The following is an 18,086-nucleotide window of genomic DNA, read 5'->3' as shown; positions in this document are numbered from 1 at the left end:
GTTAGTGGTTTCAATTTGGCCAAGTCACAATTATTTTCCCATGTAGCAGCAAGAGTATGAAAAAAACTAAACATTTTGAGGCATATGATTACATCAATCTAGACCAGACTGTCCCCCACTGCTCAGCACGTAAGCATCAGCTAAATCCTGTTTCCACAAGTCAAACCTAGGATTTTCTCTTAAAAGTTACCAAATCTCCTTTCAGGATTACATAGAATTTTTGGTGTTTAGCATCTACCAAAATGTGAGACAAACGAGACCAATGTAGAGTTCCTCATTTTTTATTGTTAATTTTTTTATGGTATTTGTTAAGCTCCTAGTATGTGCCAGGCTAAACGCTGGGGTAGATACAAGATCATTGGGTTGGACACAGTCCCTGTCCCACATAGCGCTCCCAGTCTTAATCCCCATTTTACAGATGCCTCAGTCAGTCAATCGTATTTATTGAGCGCTTACCGTGAGCAGAGCACTGTACTAAGTGTTTGGGAGAGTACAATACAACACTAAACAGGCACATTCCCTGCCCAAAAAAGGTTTACAGTCTAGAGGGCTAACCAGTTCCCTCTAGATGAGGAAACCGAGGCATGGAGGCTAATAATAATAATGTTGGTATTTGTTAAGCACTGACTATGTGCCGAGCACTGTTCTAAGCAATAGGATAGATACAGCGTAATCAGGTTGTCCCACAGGCTCAGTGTCTTCATCCCCATTTTGCAGATGAAGTAACTGAGGCCCAGAGAAGTTAAGTGACTTGCCCAAGGTCACACAGAGAAGCAACGTGGCTCAGTGGAAAGAGCGTGGGCTTTGGAGTCAGAGGTCATGAGTTCGAATCCCGGCTCGGCCACTTGTCAGCTGTGTGACTGTGGGCAAGTCACTTCACTTCTCTGTGCCTCAGTTCCCTCATCTGTAAAATGGGGATTAAGACTGTGAGCCCCACGTGGGACAACCTGATTCCCCTGTGTCTACCCCAGCACTTAGAACAGCGCTAGGCACATTGTAAGCGCTTAACAAATACCAAATGCCAACACAGCAGATCAGTGGGGGGGAGAGCCGGGATTAGAACCCAGGTCCTCTGACTCCTGGGCCCTTATTCCTTCCCCTAGGCTGCTTCTCGACTGTCCACATGAGGCAAATTTACAATAGGTTGAAAAAAAGTTCACACAATTTTTAACAACGAGCCGACAAGACTCTTTAACCCACGTGCAGAGAGGGATTAGCTCCTGGACCTTTTCTGTTGCCATTCATGAGGAAAAGGCTGAAAAACCCTAAACTGGGCTTGTGCAGACAGGGTGAGTTTGGCATGGAAGTGGTTTTTTTTTTTAAGCAAACTTCTTAATTGGTCTGTGAGTCTTTCACACTGACACCAGTCAGGTATCGACATTACTGTGAAAATGCACACTACCTTTCTGCTCAAGTTCTTTAATGGAAATAAAAATATCTTGCACTTCTGGGGAAAGGAGCAGGGCAGAGGAAGGCTGAACCTAGCTGTGTCTTGCTTCTGAAATTCCTAAGTGAATACATCGAGAGAACAAGCCGTTAACAGCAGGAAAAGTCAACAAATTATTTCCCCAATACTCTGAGGCACAAACAACTGAAAAGTTTTCACTAAAAATTACTGAAAAATAAACTTTTGAAATTCCGAATAAAATTCTTAGTAGCTGTGCTGACATCGAGGGTGGCAAAGTTTATGCTACGGTTTTTCTACAAAATACGCCATATGTGTGTGTGATACGCCTTTTTAATTATTAGGACACCAGAAAGGTTGAAAAGTCTTCTGGAACTGATAATCTGTACTCGAGTTAAAGATTGGTTTCAAAATTTGAAGACCTTAATGGCTAGGCTTTAAAGTAAAAAGGAAATGGGGGTTAACTCAACTTTAAAAGCACATTATAAAAAGGAATTATCTTCACAATATGAACTACAGAAACTAATAAAAAATACATTTTTAAACAATGAAAGAAATATGGATGAATCAAAACATTAAGTACAGAGATTCATATCTGAAAAACTACAGTATATGAAGACTGTACTTTCTAAGCACTTAATACAGTGGTCTGCACGCAGTAAGCGCTCGATAAATACGACTGAATGAATGACAAGATATGTAGGCATCAGAACAAAGTGTTGACAAAAATATACAACATGAATGATCATTTGGGAAAAGTCCTTAAAACTAAAAAAATTGAAAAACATGTTTTAAAGCCAATTCAGTAACGGTTATGCAAACAAGTAGAAAGTCCATCAAAAAAAAAAAAGATCCAAGTAATTTCCTGATAGCCTAATTTCAATCCTTAATGATTCAGCAGAATATTAAGAAAAACCTCCAAAACATTTGAAGCTAATGGATAGGGAGAGTCAGTACATCACGGGTTTATGGCGCTTATTAAAATGTGCCTGACACAAAGTAATATTGCTAAAATACATAGTGATCTGAATAATTTTAATACTGACGTGGTGTCGCGTAAAACTTTGCATAAAAATTAAAATTCCAATGGATTTGGACAAAACCCCCGAATTAGTGAGCGTGAGTGGACTGTTGACGGAAGAACCACAGAAAATGATGGTCCATTTTAAGAACCATCTGGGGGTTGCCAAATGAATGATTGATTGATTGACTGAAGTTAGGACCAGTCATTTTAAATATTCTCATTCATGATCCAGCACAGAGACTTACACCCTAATTCTATATTAATTTAACTTTAAACCCTAGATTAAACACAAAAAGGACAGTCTTTGGAAAAAGGTGGCAAAAACTAGCACGGCAGATTTGAAATAGAGAAACCCAGGCTACCAGCTTAGCCAGAATATTCAATTGGACAAAGTCCAGAATTGACAGTTAGCGAGGAGTAGGTGATGCCTATTAGGGAGTATCCAAGGTTGTCCTCCACCTCACCGTTTTTTTCTGCCATGTCCCCTCTAAGCAGCTTCCGCTTGATTGACGAGCCCCCCCGTGGGATTCATCTTTTTATCTCTGGGCCCCGATAAGTTCAGCCGCTTCCACAAGTTCAACTCTGGGCTGTACACAGGTTACCTCCCACCCTGCCTACTCTTCTCCAGTTGGAACCTGCCTAACGTTCTCCCTCAAGGATATTTCCAACTGGATGTCCTGCCACCGACTCAAATTCGACCGGGCAAATTTTCTCAATGGCCAGCTTCTCAGTCACCGTGGGCAACCCACCACCAATTTCTTAAATAAGAACGGAATTCTTATTCCTCCTCATTCTCCTTCCCTATACCCAGTTCACCATTAAATCCTACGAATATCTCCTCCATCGACCCATACCGAAGATTCAGAATCCCTAGAGATCTGCGCTGATATTCTATTTGCACTCCAGAGTACCCAAACCCGATCTGTCTGTACTAAAGTGGACACACTCCCTCAACTCGACCCACGCTTGTGAACAGCTTAGTTCAACTTGTGCCATACAAATCTGCAACGAGAACAAGGAGGACTCTTCCCTGCTGGAGTTTCCTCAGAAAAGGTTGATCTAGCCCCACGTTAGCATTCTTCGGGTCTCCCCCCTCTGACCTTTTCCAAACATTTCACTCTGTCGCATTACCGTGATTATGCTGTCTTGTTTTTGTCCGTCCGGTTCCCCTGATTAGACTGTAAACCTGTCACTGGGCAGGGATTGTTTCTATCTGTTGCTGAATTGTACATTCCAAGCGCTTAGTACAGTGCTCTACACATAGTAAGCACTCAATAAATACTATGGAATGAATGAATGAATCAAACTCACCGGCACTATGGCATGAAGATAATGTGAATACTTGAATTTCCCCACTTGCTCAGTGCCTGCATAATAGTACATTCGTCCATATGACTTTTTAGAGGTTTTACATATCAGTGTGGGGTCTGTTTTAGACTGCACAATCCTCAAATGTGCCCTTAACCCAATGTTGATTGCGATAAGCACAAAGTAAGCACTTAAATACCATAATAATAATAATAATAATGATGTCACGTCTCTTCCAAAAAGCCTTCCCAGATTAAGCCCTCTCCCTTCTGCATCAACTACGCACTTCCATCTGTACCCGTTGGGCACTTGGCATTCACCCCACCCTTGGATTTTTTTTTTAAAATCATTGACTGGCTTTTCTACGGTCTAACAAATACTTAGAAACATTACCACCTTATTTTTAATTGCAGTGACAAGTACACTGAAATGGCAGATATGTCCCCTCCCAGACGTTAGCCTTATCGTTGGTCTTGAACCTGTCCCTTTCAAGCTCCAGCGAATGTCTCCTTTTCTCCGGGGGTGGTGGAATTTGATGAATAAGAATCCCACGTTCATCCTGCCGCTCCATTTGTGAGTTTGTAGATTTCAATCACGTCACATCTCCCAGCCTTCACATTTATAGGCTGAAGAGTCCACACAATCGATCGATAAATCAGTGGTGTTTATTGAGCACTTACTGAGGGCAGAGAACACTGAATACTAAGCGCTTGGGAGAATAAAACAGAGTTGGTAGACACGTTCCCTGCCCGCATCGAGCTTACAGTCTCATCTCTTCGACCCGCCCCTCTGTGAAAACTGCTCCATCCCTCCATTTATTCTGATTTCCTTCTAGATCCCTTATGCCCTTCCTACAGCGAAGCAACGAGAATCACACGCAGGAGCCGTGATGTGAATTTAACATGCGTTCTAAAACGGAGCAGTGGTGTGACTAGGGCTGGAAAAAAATCCACAGCAAACAAAAGAGCAGCATCTCCTCTGCCGAGGGCTACCTCGTAAGGCAGGAGAGCCTAATGGGTCACCTTCGGGCATGGGTGCCAGGGCCAAAACATGATGGAGACGTGGCTGTACGAAGCAAATGAGCAAGGAAGCGACTTCACCTTGGATTATATATATGGAAAATATAATCCAAAGCGGTGGTTTAAAGGAAAAACAGTTAGAAACTCCTGGTGGTATCTGAATGTGTCAAGCTGTTGTAAAATCTTGATGCTTTGAACAAGGCCCATTGGGCATTTCACAGTCCATGAAGGAAACATAAGATTACCTTGTTTTCCACCAGCCAGTGCTTCAAATTAGCATGGTTGGTCTCCAGTGGCTGAGGAAGGCAATGGTTAGAAGGAAGTAGATTAGATGTGAGCTGGCAGTGCGAGAGAAGTTAATAAAAAAAAAAGGCTAATGTAACTTACGTGGGTACCACGTAAATAGGAAAAGATAGCAGCTTCCTACAGTGCTGCACCAGTCAATCCATCAGTGGTATTTATGAAGCCCTTACTGTGTGCAGAGCACCGTATTAAATGCTTGGGAGAGTACAATACGATAATTCATTAGAACCTGCCTAACGTTCTCCCTCAAGGACATTTCCAACTGTATGTCCTGCCACCGACTCAAATTCGACCGGACAAATCTTCTCAATGGCCAGCTTCTCAGTCACCTTGGGCAACCCACCACCAATTTCTTAGATAAGAACGGAATTCTTATTCCTCCTTATTCTCCTTCCCCATATCCAGTTCACCATTAAATCCTACAAGTATCTCCTCCATCCACCTGTTCTGATCCAACAGACAATTCACGTCTGTTGGAAATGAGGAGGGAGGGCATTCCGGACCAGAGGCAGGACGTGGGTGAGGTGTCGGAGGCAAGTTAGAAGAGATCCAAGTACAGTGAGTAGGTTGGCGTGAAAGGAGCGAAGTGTGCGGGCTGGATTGCAGGAGGAAATAAAGGAGGTAAATCAGGAGGGGGCAAGAGGATTGAGTGCTTTAAAGTCTGGGGTGAGGAGTTTCTGTTTGATGCGGAGGTGGAAAAGGAAGGTAAAGATTAACCCTTCGGGCATCCGACAAACCTGAAAGCGTAGTCTGTGCTGTAATGACGGCTTTAGTATTTTTACCTATTCTTAAAAAGGAGCAGAAGGTAAGACATTACCCGTTTGTCGGCGAGAGAACGGACAGCAACAGTCTGACTAATCCCTCGTTCCCCATCCTATTTGCCCTCCCTTCCCAAGAACCATGGAGTCTGGCACAATACAAAGGAAGATCCGATCAATAGCTTTGGAGTGCCTATCTGGGGCACAGCACCAAACCAAAGACTTGGGAGAGTACAAATATTAGAGAGATAAAAAGGCAGGAGCCCTCCCTTCAGAGTTCGGGCTGGAGTGTAGTGGGAGTTAATAAGTAAGGAGAGAGCTGTTTGGAGTGTCTTTAAGTCAATGGTCAGGAATTTCCTTTGGATAGGAAAGGGAAGGGTAACGACTGACGGTTTTTAAGAAGCAGGGAGCTACGCGGAGAACGACATTTTAGAAAATGACCCAGGCCGCAGAGGGAAGGATGGACTGGAGAGGGCTGGATATGGGGAGACGGGTGAGGAGGCTGACTCGATAATCCAGCCATTTTGGAGAGTTCCTGGACCAGGGTGGCGGCTATCTGCATGGAGAAGAAGTGGAATCTGGATTCACGGTGGATCCTGTCCACGGTGAGCCCCGTGGGACTGTGCGGGACCTTGTTATCTTTCATCGACTCGTTGATATGAATGTCTGTCCCCCTCTTTTAACTGTAAACGCTTCGTGGGCAGGGAACAGATCTACCAACTCCGTTGTACTACCCTCAAACCAAGCCCTTAGCAGAGTGCTCTGCACACAGTAAGTGCTCAATAAACACCACTGATTGAGCTACCCTAATGCTTCGTACAGTTCTTGGCATATAGTAAGAGCTTAACACATACCATAGTAATAATAATCATTATTATTTAGAGTAATAATATTCTTTTCTATTCATCTTGATTCTATTCTATTTAGAATAATAATAGTCTTTTCTAATCATCTTGATTCTGTTCTATTTATCTTGATGATATTGACGCCTGACTACCTGTTTTGTTGTCTTCTCCCCCATTTAGACTGTGAGCCCGTCGTTGGGCAGGATTGCCTCTATCTGTTGCCGAATTGTACATTCTAAGCGCTTAGTACAGTGCACTGCACATAGTAAGCGCTCAATAAATTCGATTGATTGAATGAATGACTGGAAAAGCAACAGGATTTAGCAACATACTGAACACGAGATGAGTGAGGTGTCGAGATTGGGGGCTTCAGATCCGTAAGCCCACTGAGGGCAAGGAACAAGTCTACTGCACTCCCCCAATGCTTAGCGCAGTGCTCTAGACACGGTGAGCGCTCAATAAATACCAGTGATTGATTCAGAGATAAGAAGATGGTGGGGCTGCCAAAGGGGATGGGAAAGTGACATGGAGGAACAGGTGTGGGGAAAAAAGATGAGGAATTCAGTTCAGAAATGTTGTACTTAAAAGGCTGTCAGGCCAGCCACAAGAAGATATTCTGGAGGAAACGGGAGAGTGTAGAGGAGGTGAGCGCTTTCACAGCCCGGGCTTGGGAGTCAGAGGTCGTGGGTTCTAATCCCGGCTCCGCCACTTACCAGCTGTGTGACTTTGGGCAAGACATTTAACTTTTCTGTGCCTCAGTTCCCTCATCTGGAAAATGGGGATGAAAACTGTGAGCCCCACGTCGACAACCTGATCACCTTGTATCCACCCCCCAGCGCTTAGTACAGTGCCTGGCACACAGTAAGCGCTTAACAAATCCCATCATTATTATTATACCCTGTTGCCTTCCCTACCTGTAATTTATTTTAAATGTTTATCTCCCCTAATCGATTTTAAACTCAGTGTGGGCCAAACAAAGGGCTCTGAAGCACTCGATCACCTTGCCCCTCCTAGTTCACCTCACCACTCTCCCATTACCCTGCCCACACACTTTGTTCATCTAATGCCAACCTAATGCCACTGTACCTCAATCTCATCTACCTCGCCGCCAACCTCTCGCCTACGTCCCACCTCTGGCCTGGAAACCCTGCCTCTTCATATCTGACAATTCCTCTCCCCACCTTCAAAGCTTTATCGAAGGCCCCTCTCCTCCAAGGGGCCTCCCCTGACTAAGTCCTCATTTCCCTTTCTCCTACCTCCTTCTGCATTATCCTTTAATAATAATAATGTTGGTATTTGTTAAGCGCTTACTATGTGCCCAGCACTGTTCTAAGCGCTGAGGCAGATACAGGGTCATCAGGTTGTCCCACGTGAGGCTCACAGTCTTAATCCCCATTTTAACACTGAGGCCCAGAGAAGTGAAGCGATTTGCCCAAAGTCACACAGCTGACAGGTGGCGGAGCCGCGATTAGAACCCATGATCTCTCTGACTCCTAAGCCCGGGCTCTTTCCACTCAGCCACGCTGCTTCCCTTCCTCAGCCCCACTGCACTTATGCACATATCCCTAACTTTATTTAAATTAACGCCTGTCTCCCCAGCTAGACTGTAAACTCACGGTGGGCAGGGAATATATCTACCGACTCTGTTATACTGTTTATACTGCACTCTCCCAAGCACTCAGTACAGTGCTCTGCACACAAGAAATGCTCAACAAATACCACTGATTGATAAGGAATCATGTCTACTATCGTGCCCTACCAAGCGCTTGTCCACAGGGCGCTCAATACGCCGATTGTGAGAGGTGAGAGCTAGTGAAATGTATTTGAAAACTAAGCAGCTTCCCAAAGAAAATCAACTATGCCAAACCAACTTAATTTTTTTGTTTTAACTAGGTCAGGAGTAAGATTACATTCCTGTGCTGATATGCAGTTAACTTGACCCTAAACACCCACATGCAAGAAGATCTTCAGATGATCGTCAATCGCCTTGGGGAATCAGTCCTGTATTGGGGATAAACAATAAGGCTGGTGAAAATGGAAGTCATATACCAGTCTGCCCCCCAACAACCCTTCACACTTCACTCTGCTTAGAGAAGCAGAGTAGCTCAGTGGAAAGAGCCCGGGCTTGGGAGTCAGAGGTCATGGGTTCGAATCCCGGCTCTGCCACTTGTCAGCTGTGTGACTGTGGGCGAGTCATTTAACTTCTCTGTGCTTCAGTTACCTCATCTGTAAAATGGGGATTAAGACTGTGAGCCTTATGTGGGACAACCTGATTACCCTGTACCTACCCCAGCGCTTAGAACAGTGCTCTGCACATAGTAAGCGCTTACAAATACCAACTTTATTTTTTTCACACAACAAAAGATCTTCCTCAGCAACATGAATCCGCTACCTTAGGTAACGCACTATCCAATATCGCGCTAATAGACACGGACGTAGAAAACCGAACAAAAAAGATCAACCTATCCTTTGAGAAACTGAGCGGCGACAATTTAATCGTTCAATCGTATTTAGAGAGCACTTACCGTGTGCAGACCACTGAGCCTCACGTGGGACAACCTGATTACCCTGTATCTACCCCAGCGCTTTGAACAGTGCTCTGCACATAGTAATGCTTAACAAATACCAACATTATTATTACTGAGGGCTTGGAATGTACAATAAATACTATTATCTGTTACAATTCGGCAACAGATAGAGACAACGCAGAAACAACCTCAGCCCAAGTCAAAATCTACAGTCGTAGGCCCGACCGCTGGTCAGTCAGTCGATCGTATCTCTTGAGCACTTAGTGTGTGCGGGGCACTGCACTAAGCGCTTGCGAGGGTACAACGCAACTACACAACAGACAAATTCCCTGCCCGCGACGAGTTTACGGCCTACGCTACTTGGCTGCTTCTCCACGTCAGAAGTGCACGCCCGACTTCTTGGCAGCCCCATCAGCGTCAACCGCGTGCCAATTCTGGAGGAACGATGGGGTGGCAAGAGAGAATCCGAACCACGAGCTCCGGCAACACGGGCGGTCCGCCACCATCCGATTTACGCTCGCCTCGACGGCTCCGCCGAGGGGCTTAGAATGAATGATGGCGGGCCGCCCCGACAGCTGTCGTTCGGTGAGCTGAAAAGGGGCAACGGAAAGCAGGGGTAACAGAGGAAACCCTCTGAGGGGTCGGGGAGGCCCGGCCTCCGACGACGCGGCGCGACAGCTGAACGCTGGGAGGCATCTGCACTCGGGAGAGAAGCGGCTCTTTTTCAGAAGGAGCTTCGGGAGGAATTTGAGACGAGGGGCCAGAACCCAAAGCAGCGCCAGAAACTGCAGCCGCCTTAGGACAAGAGAGGGCAGTCTTTGTGGAACGCCATGAGTTTGGGCCCGTCAATCGTGGCCTTTTTCAGGCACTCCTACGCACTTGGGTAAAATCCATCATCGGCAGGAGTGTTTTCCAATTCGTCCTCATCAGCGGCACTTTTTCAGCGCTTACTATGTGCGGAGCGCTTGGGAGAGTGCAATTTAACAGAGTCGGCCGACGCGTTCCCTGCCCACCGTGAGTCAATTCAAAGGACAACTATCTTTAGACGGCGTAGTAAGGCTAAGCTTGTTAAGATTCAAAGGGGATCATTATAAGTGTTTAGTACAGATCGGTGTAGCAAACTAGATGAGTAGGAAAGAGCAAGAGTCTTTTGCGAGAGGACCAGAATCTCAACAGAAAGACGTGGGAATATCCTTTATTCCAAAGCCACCGAAACGTCAAACGGGATTCTATTTTCCGTCGAAAAAACTTATTCGATAACTACAAGTTGCCCGAGGAAGAACTCATCCTATCCGCGGACAATTGAAGGATAGCTTCTAATAAATTCCAGGAAGGTTATGAAAATTAAGACCCATCTCATCCCCGACTCGGACCACTAATTCTACCTATAAGGTGAGTGGCAGTGTTGGAGGGAAGAGATTTATTGAAGACCCTGATGAAGGGGAGCTTCAATCTGAATCCCTTCAAACCAAGGACAGAAGGATAAGACATTCTCCAATATCCTTTCTTATATATTGTCACCCTGAACCTTTTTCCCAACCCGATTGCGTTCGACTTCTTCGCGGACCGGCCGTACCCACCTCATTACGACTGGAGGGAGAAAAGATGGGGCTGTGAGGTGTAAATAGGATTAGCAATGCTTTCCCATAGTGATTCTCCCCGGGAAGGTCCAGATCACTAAATGAACACATCCTCCACCACCGAGGGAGCGTTCTCTAAATCTCGGGAAGTGAATCCGATTTTCTCCAACCATAAAGAAGGATGAGGGGAACAGCGAGAGCGAACACCCAATCCTCCCGGTTTCTCCACGCCCTTTAAATCTTCCTCTAAACAATCGCCAATATTTAACTCACCTCCCAGGATAACGGCGGTATTAGGGGGATGCGGATCAACGCCAACCTTGAGCAACCCTCCAGGAAGGGTGGGCTTCCCCATTCCCCACTCCTAGGAGGAGGGGAAAGCCGAAAGCTCCAGAAATGATGCACCCCAGAGACCTGGTAGGAGCCCTGGGAGGATCCCAAACTCCCAGAGCTCATGCTTCGAGTCCCAATCCCTGAAATCCGAATGCTCTTGGAATCTCCCTGGAGCCCTTTCTTCATTATAAGTGTTTGGTACAGTGCTGTGCACGTATTAAGGGCTCAATAAACACCACTGGTCGATTGTACAAGGTCCATCTGCAGGCTTTTGGGGAGCCCAGACCCCCCCCCCCCGAAGAGCCACAGGTAGGACTCCTACGAACAATGGAGTTTAGTGGAAAGAGCCCGGGCTGGGGAGTCAGACGATGTGGGTTCTAATCCCGGCTCCGCCACTCGTCTGCTCTGTGACCTTGGGCAACTTTTATATGCCTCAGTTTCCTCCTCTGCAAAGGGGGATTAATAATAACAATAATAATTATAGATGTGTTAAGCGATTACAATGTTCTAATGGGGGAGTTACAAGGTTATCAGGTTGCACCAGATGGAGCTCACGGTCCCATTTTCCAGATGAGGGAAATAAACTGACTCGCCCAAGGTCACACAGCTGACAAGGGGCGCAGCCGGCATTAGAACCCACGACCTCCGACACCCAAACCCGGGCCCTTTCCACTCCGCCACGCCGCTTCTCACGAGCCTGTCGGCCCCACGTGGGACAACCTCATTACCTGGTAGCCACCCCGGCGCTTAAAACAGTGCTTGGCACAGAGTAAGCGCGTAACAAGTACCATAATTATTATTATTACTATGCAATTGCCCCAACTTCAGAAACCTATCCAATCATCCTCCAGCCACGACTGGGCTAGTAGCCCAAGACCACTCAAATCCTCCTACACCCCCTCCCCGTCCCCCACACACCTTTCTTGTCTACTACATCGGGAAGGCTCAATCCTTACGCCACCTGCTGCTAAGTGAAGCCACTCTGCGATGCACTGCGTTAACTCTCCCCTCATGCTTCAAAAGACAGATCACCCTTGCTTGCATGTGCCCGGTCAGGTGCAGCAAGCCTCCAAACTGGAGACTTTTCTGCAGAGGTCACTCGGCGGTTGATTAAATTGGCATCACACAGGAAAAAAAAAAAAAAGAGAGAAAATAGGAAAAAAAAAAAATCCTGCAGCTTTCGCCGTTTAAAGATGCAGAACTCCCAAAGCAGCAGAAGGGTAGGGAACAATGTCGAACACACCCACGGTTACCAGCGGACACGGAACATTTTAAAAATAAAAGAATCCAAAGGCAACAGAATCCACGTCCCTATGAAACTCCGCTTCCTCGCCCCATTCTTCCCAACATACCACCCCCCCCCCATCAACAACCTTCTGCAGAGCCAGATATTCCCCCAGCCACAGTCCATTAACACCCCCCGAACCTTCACGTTCCCCAAACGCATATCGCGAAGGAAAAATAGAGAAATAACAAATGGCCTTGATGCATTAACGAGTCGGGCAAAAATGCTACAAATTCCCTTTAGCCACCTCCCTCCCTTTATCAAGGGTTAAATCCCCACCCCCCAAACTGAAGGTTTTAAACCCCACTGCCTCCCAACTAAGAAGATTCATCGATTCCTTTACCTTATCAGCATTTGGAAGTTCAATCTCTACCCTCTACAGGAGATAAATAGCTCAACGGGGCTCCGGTCCCTCTTCTTTTTTCCCCCGAGATCTCGCTCCAGCAACCGGAATGCGAAAGCCTGGGCCGGGAGTAAATCGTCAGCCATCCTGTCTTGCAAATCCTCCAGCCATGATTTAAAAAAACCAACTTTCCTCTCCCGCGATTGCACGCCCCCACTTCTCAACGGCCAAAGCTCTATCCCACCCCTCACTAACCGGGTTTTAAAATCCCTCCTCTTTCCCAGGAATCACCTAATCCCTCTCCTGCCCATTCCCAGGTGTATCCCAACCCAGGCCTGGATCCCTTGAGGCTTCCCAATCTCCTTCCTCCTGAACTCTGGCTACTAGACAACACTATCGACCCTGGCTCCAAAGCCACCCAAAAAAGAAGGGATTCATTCAATCGTATTAGGTGCTCACTCTGTGCAGAACACTGTGCTAAGCGCTTGGGAAAGTACACTACAGCAATAAAGGGTGACAATCCCTCCCCGCAACGAGCTCACAGTGGGAAGGGCGGGGTGAGGGACAGACACCAATACAAATAAACAGACAGCCTTATAAATAAATAAAATTACAGGTCAATACCTAAGTGCAGTGGGGTGGGGAGACGGGGGAATTTACTTGCATCCACCCCCAGCGCTTAGTACAGTGCCTGGCTCACGGTAATCGCTTGACAGATGCCCTCATTATTATCATTAAGAGCAGCAGAAACAGCACGGCACAGTGGACAGAGCCCGGCCCCGGGAGGCAGCAGGTCCTGGGTTCCAATCCCGCCTCCGCCACTTGCCCGCCGTTCATTCATTCAATCGTTTTTATTGAGCGCTTACTCTGTGCAGAGCACTGTACTAAGCGCTTGGAAGGTACAATTCATTCGATCGCATTTACTGAGCGCTTAGTCTGTGCAGAGCACTGTACTAAGTGCTTGGAAGGTACAATTCGTTCAATCGTACTTATTGAGCGCTTACTCTGGGCAGAGCACTGTACTAAGCGCTTGGAATGGACAATTCGGCAACAAAAACAATCCCTGCCCCACAACGGGTGACCTTGGGCAAGTCACTTCCCTCCTCCGGGCCTCGGGTCCCTCATCGGCAAAAAGGGGGATGGAGACCGTCAGCCCCACATGGGGCGGGGGCGTCCAACCCGATCCACCCCGGCGTTTAGCATGGCGCCTGGCACGTAGTAAGCGCTTAAGGAAGGCCTTCATCATGGTGGTCATTGAGGGTTGGCCTCCCCCTTGTTAGGAAAGGAGGACCTGCAGCTGTCCCCCTTTTCCTCCCTCTAATAGATACCCTTCCCCTTTAGTCGTTCAATAGCATTTATTGATCGCTTCCTACGTGCAGAGCACTGTGCTAAGCGCTTAAGTAGGGTCTAGGGGATCCCCACCACCTCAATCTTTCAGTGTGGTAGACGCACCCCACCTGAGCAGGTTGGCCTCCTCCTTGTTAGGAAAAGGGGACCTGCAGCTGACCCCCTTTTCCTCCCTCTAATAGACGCCCTTCCCCTTTAGTCGTTCAATAGTATTTATTGAGCGCTTCCTATGTGCAGAGCACTGTGTTAAACGCTTAAGTAGGGTCTAGGGGATCCCCACCACCTCAATCTTTCAATGTGGTAGACGCACCCCACCTGAGCAGGTTGGCCTCCTCCTTGTTAGGAAAAGGGGACCTGCAGCTGACCCCCTTTTCCTCCCTCTAATAGACGCCCTTCCCCTTTAGTCGTTCAATAGTATTTATTGAGCGCTTCCTATGTGCAGAGCACTGTGCTAAACGCTTAAGAAGGGCCTCGGGGATCCCCCCACCTTAATCTTTCAGTGTGGCAGACGCCCCCCTCCCCCCCAGGGCCACCTGAGCAGGTTGGCCTCCTCCTTGTTAGGAAAGGAGGGCCTGCAGCTTTTTCTCTCCTTCTAATAGACGCCCCCTCCCCTTTAGTCATTCAATCGTATTTATCCAGCGCTTCCTATGTGCAGAGCACTGTGCTAAGCGCCTAAGCAGGATCTCGGAGACCGCCCCCTCCCCAATCTTCCAGTGTGATAGACTCCCGCCCCCGATGGCCTCTCCCAGATATTTGGGGTGTCCCCCTCCGACCCCCTCTGCATTAAGCGTCCCCAACGACGAGGTCTGCTCGAAGGGAGGCCGACCCTCAGCCTCCACCTCCTCCTCCACTTCTTCCTCCTCCACTTCTTCTTCCTCCTCCACTTCCACCTCTTCATTCACCTCTTCTTCCTCCACCTCCACCTCCTCCTGCTTCACCTCCTCCACCACCTCCACCTCTTCCTCCTCCTCCTCCTCCTTCACCTCTTCCTCCTCCTCCTCCTTCACCTCTTCCTCCTCCTCCTCCTCCTTCACCTCTTCCTCCTCCTCCTCCTTCACCTCTTCCTCCTCCTCCTCCTTCACCTCTTCCTCCTCCACCACCTCCACCTCTTCCTCCTCCACCACCTCCACCTCTTCCTCCTCCACCACCTCCACTTCTTCCTTCTCCTCCTCCTGCTTCTCCTCCTCCTTCACCTCCTCCTCCTGCTTCACCTCCTCTTCCTTCACCTCCTCTTCCTCCACCTCCACCTCCTCTTCTTCTTCCACTTCCACCTCTTCCTCCACCTCTTCTTCTTCTTCCACCTCCACCTCTTCCTCCTCCTTCACCTCCTCTTCCTCCACCACCACCTCTTCTTCCTCCACCTCCTCCTCTACTTCTTCTTCTTCTTCCTCCACCACCACCACCTCCTCCTCCACCTCCTCTTCTTCCTCCTCCACCTCCTCTTCTTCCTCTTCCACCTCCTCTTCTTCCTCTTCCTCCTCCTCCTCCTCCACCTCCTCCACCACCTCTTCTTTCTCCTCCTCCTCCACCTTCTCCACCACCTCCTCTTCTTCCTCCTCCTCCATCCTCCATCCTCCTCCTCCTCCTGCTCCATCCTCCACCTCCTCCTCCACCCCCCCCTTCTCTACCTCCTCCTCCTCCTCCTCCTCCTCCTCCTCCACCTCCACCTCGCCCTCCTGGTCGGCGGGTGGGGCATGGCTCCCGGCCCCCCGGGGGGGGAGGAGGAGGAGAGGGCTTTGCATTGGGCGTTCGGCGGGGCCTTTACCTCTCCGCCATGTTGTTGTCGGTTGTGTGTGTCCGGAGTGCGGCGGCGTTGGGGTTGGGGTTGTGGTTGGGGCGGGTGTGGGCCTGGGGGTGCGGGCTGGGGTGGGCCTGGCCGCCGCCCCCGCCCACGACGCCCTTGCCCCTCATGCCCTCATGCTGTCCTCGGCCCGGCCCGCCTCGGCCGCCAACACCGCCTCCTTTTTCTTTTTCTTTTTCTTCTCCTCCTCCTCCTTCTCCTCCTCGTCCTCGTCCCCCTGACAGAGGAGCCCGGAGCCGCTCGCGTCCTCCCGTCACCAAGCGCAACCCTCCGCCCCCTCCCTCTGTCCTCACTCTCCTCCTCCTCCTCCTCTTTCTCCTCCTCCTCCTCTTTCTCCTCCTCCTCCTCCTCCTCTTTCTCCCTTGGCCGTGCCCCTCTCCGTCAGTCCTCGCCGGCGCTTCTCCGCTGCCTCTCCCCGCTTTCCCCGTTCCTCCCCCAAAACACACGCACACCATTCCCCCATTTCCATTTCCCTCCTGGCCCTTCCTTCTCCCTCATTCCTCCCCTTGCCCTCTCTTCCTTCTCCCCCCCTTCCCCTCGTGGCCACTTCTCCTCCCCTATCATTGCTCCCCTTGTCCCCTCTTCCTCCCCATCATTGCCCCTCTTGTCCCCTCCTCTTCCCCTCATTGCCCCCCCGCCCTCTCTTTCTCCCTTCATTGCCCCCCGCCCTCTCTTTCTCCCCTCATTGCCCCCCTGCCCTCTCTTTCTCCCCTCATTGCCCCCCGCCCTCTCTTTCTCCCTTCATTGCCCCCCTTGTCCCCTCTTCCTCCCTTCATTGCCCCCCTTGTCCCCTCTTCCTCCCCTCATTGCTCCCCTTGTCCCCTCTTCCTCCCCTCATTGCCCCCCTTGTCCCCTCTTCTTCCCCTCATTGCCCCCAGCCCTCTCTTTCTCCCCTCATTGCCCCCTTGCCCTCTCTTTCTCCCCTCATTGCCCCCTTGCTCTCACCTCCTTCCCCATCATCACCCCCTTTGCCCTCGCCCCCTCCCCTCATTGCCCCCTTGCCCTCTCCCTCTGCCTTCCTTGCCCCCTTGCCCTCTTTCTTCGCCTTATTACTCCTCTTTGCCCTCCCTCCTCCCCTCACTGCTCCCTTGCCCTCTTTTCTTCCCCTATTACCCCTCTTTGCTCTCCCTCCTCCCCTCATTGCCCCCCTTGCCTCCCTCCCTCATTGCCCCTTCCCCTCTTTTCTTCCCTTTATTACCCCTCCTTGCTCCGCCCCAATCTTTTCCCCCTTGCCCTTCCCTCCTCTCCTATCTTTGCCCCCGTTGCCCTCTCCTCCTCCCCTCATTGCCCCCCTTGCCCTCTCCCCTTCATTGACCCCCTTGCTCTCCTTTCTCCCCTCATTGCCCCCTTGCCCTCTTTTCTTCCCCTTATTACCCCTCTTTGCCCTCCCTCCTCCCCTCATTGCCCCCCTTGCCCTCACCTCCCTCATCACTCCCTTGCCCTCTTTTCCTCCCTTTATTACCCCTCCTTACCCTCCCCTCCTCCCCTATCTTTGCCCCCGTGCCCTCTCCTCCTCCATTCATTGCCCCCATTGCCCTCTTCCTCCCCTCGTCCCCTTGTCCTCTTTTCCTCCTTTTATTACCCGTCCTTGCTCCCCCCCTCCTCCCCTATATTTGCCCCCTTACCCTCTCCTCCTTCCCGCTTTTCCCCCTCCCCTTCCCCCCTTTCCCACGTCCTCCCTTCGCCCCCTCGCTCCTCTTCACCCCCTGGCCTTCCCATCATCTCCCTCACCTCCCCTTCCCTCTCTCTATTCTTCCCCTCCTCTACTTCCCATCATCTCCTCCCTCTCTCCTAACTGCCACTTCTTCCTCTCCCTCCCTTCCCCGTCCCCTTCCTTCCCAACCCTCATTTTTTTTAGCATTTTTTGGAACACCTTCGGTGGGCAGAACACTGTACTAAGCACTCGGGAGAGCACAGAAGAGAAGGCCTTATCCCCGGCTTCGAGGTCCTCCCCATTAGACTGTAAAATCTAAATTACAGCTCTTGGAAGGAGCCTGATATATAGAAAACCTAAATAAGTGTTAAACAGAGGTACTTTAGGTGGTGTGAAAGGCTGAAATGACCACTGGGGATATTGGATCTGTGACAACCCCCCAGCACTTAACGTACGTATTAAATTATACATTATAAATTATGTATTAAATCAATGTCTCTAGACTGTAAACTCGTTGTGGGCAGGAAACGTCTTTGCCGATTCTTGTACTGTT

The 18,086-nt window shown here is 49.2% G+C and overlaps 1 protein-coding gene across 3 annotated transcripts in view; it reads right to left on the bottom strand.

Moving 5' to 3' along the window:
* ARHGAP39 (Rho GTPase activating protein 39) overlaps window positions 1-16,159 on the bottom strand; it is a 278,167-nt gene extending 262,008 nt beyond the window's left edge. For 2 of the 3 annotated variants that reach the window (XM_039911686.1, XM_029062658.2), the window contains exon 1: window positions 12,732-13,032. The gene's annotated coding sequence lies outside the window, so the exon portion shown is untranslated. Of the gene's footprint in view, window positions 1-12,731; window positions 13,033-15,843 lie in introns of those variants that run through there. The other variant, XM_029062655.2, reaches the window with a different exon arrangement.
* Window positions 16,160-18,086: the final 1,927 nt, after the last annotated feature.

The sequence above is a fragment of the Ornithorhynchus anatinus genome, chromosome 4, assembly GCF_004115215.2.
Source record: "Ornithorhynchus anatinus isolate Pmale09 chromosome 4, mOrnAna1.pri.v4, whole genome shotgun sequence".
In the NCBI taxonomy this organism is placed as follows: Eukaryota; Metazoa; Chordata; class Mammalia; order Monotremata; family Ornithorhynchidae; genus Ornithorhynchus; species Ornithorhynchus anatinus.
This window is presented reverse-complemented; position numbering and strand designations above follow the sequence as displayed.